The sequence below is a fragment of the Gossypium arboreum genome, chromosome 7, assembly GCF_025698485.1.
Source record: "Gossypium arboreum isolate Shixiya-1 chromosome 7, ASM2569848v2, whole genome shotgun sequence".
NCBI classification, from domain to species: Eukaryota; Viridiplantae; Streptophyta; class Magnoliopsida; order Malvales; family Malvaceae; genus Gossypium; species Gossypium arboreum.
In genome coordinates, this window is record NC_069076.1 from 51,363,143 (window position 1) to 51,364,644 (window position 1,502).

At 36.9% G+C, this 1,502-nt stretch overlaps 1 non-coding gene across 1 annotated transcript; it reads right to left on the bottom strand.

Moving 5' to 3' along the window:
* Nucleotides 1-1,013: 1,013 nt before the first annotated feature.
* On the bottom strand, nt 1,014-1,120 carry LOC128296148 (small nucleolar RNA R71). The gene has a single exon (XR_008286697.1). It is a non-coding gene; the product is annotated as a small nucleolar RNA R71 (small nucleolar RNA).
* Between the last annotated feature and the right edge of the window lie 382 nt (nt 1,121-1,502).

Sequence of the window (1,502 nt, forward strand, 5' to 3'; positions counted from 1 at the left end):
CCATAGGTATTATCTCAATCAATCGAATTTTCCCAAAAGTATTTTCCTGAGTTTTCTTTCTGTGCATTCTTAGTTAGTAATTAGTTTAGATAACCAAACCTCTTAATTTTTAGGCTTGATAATAAAAATGAAGTAAACACTAGTACTCGTAGTTCCTTTGGGTTCGACAATCCGGTCTTGCTGAACTATACTACTGTTTGATAGGTACACTTGCCTTAATCGTGATAATAAGTTAGTCTCAAGAATGTTTCATTTATAAATCTTTAAAACCTGTTACAAATATCATGCATCAAGTGTTTGGCGCCATTGCCGAGGAACTAAGATATTAGGAAAACTCGATTTTTATTACTTTAGCCATTTACTTTATTCGCAATTTAAGTTTTTATTTTATTTTCTTTTTAAGTTTTCTCTTATTTTTTTCTGACAGGTTTTTCTAGTTTATGACCATAAGTAACCCATCAGGACCACTACTTTTTGACAGTGAGATCGATCGTACAGTTTCCAGAAATCGAAGAGAAATAAGGCGAAGCTTACGATACACAGAGGAAGAGCAAGAGGACGATACTTCAACCATAACCGAGGAGATGGCTGAAAACCAAGAAAATCTGCTACCTCCTACGATTGCTGTTAATCAGAATCCTGCTCCACGCACTATGTATGATTATGCTAAGCCTTCTTTAATAGGAACTGAATCAAGCATAGTTAGACCTATAGTAGCCGCAAATACTTTTGAACTAAAACCTAACACAATTCAAATGATACAACAGTTTATTCAGTTTGATAGTTTGCAGGACCAGGATCCCAACACTCACTTGGCAAACTTTTTGGAACTATGTGATACATTTAAAATTAATGGTGTTTCTAATGATGTTGTTCACCTTCGGTTATTCCATTTTTCATTGAGAAACAAAGCTAAACAGTGGTTGAACTCATTGCCACGGGGGTCAATCACTACTTGGGAACAAATGATCGAAAAGTTTTCATTAAAATATTTTTCGCCGGCTAAAACGGCTAAATTACGTAATGGTATCTCTTCTTTTGTGTAGATGGATTTAGAAGCACTCTATGATGCATAGGAGAGATACAAGGACCTCTTGAGAAGATGCCCTCACCATGGGTTACCACTCTGGCTACAAGTTCAAACCTTTCATAATGCCTGAATCCTTCGACTCGACAAATGGTTGACGCAGCTGCTGGCGGAACCATCAATAGTAAGACACCTAAAGATGCCTATGAATTTATAAAGGAGATGTCACTAAATAACTATCAGTGGCAAGTTATGAGGACAAAGCCAATGAAAATAGTCGGCGTTTATAATGTCGATACGATCACCATGCTCTCTAATCAGGTAGAACTTTTGAATAAGAAAATTGATGGTTTTCTTAGTTCTTCACAGGTTTACCAAGTAATGCAGTGCGAAGCGAGTGGAGGTGGATCAAGCAGTTCAGGATACCCACCTTATGGCCACAACATAGAGAACGAGCAGTTAAATTACATGGGTA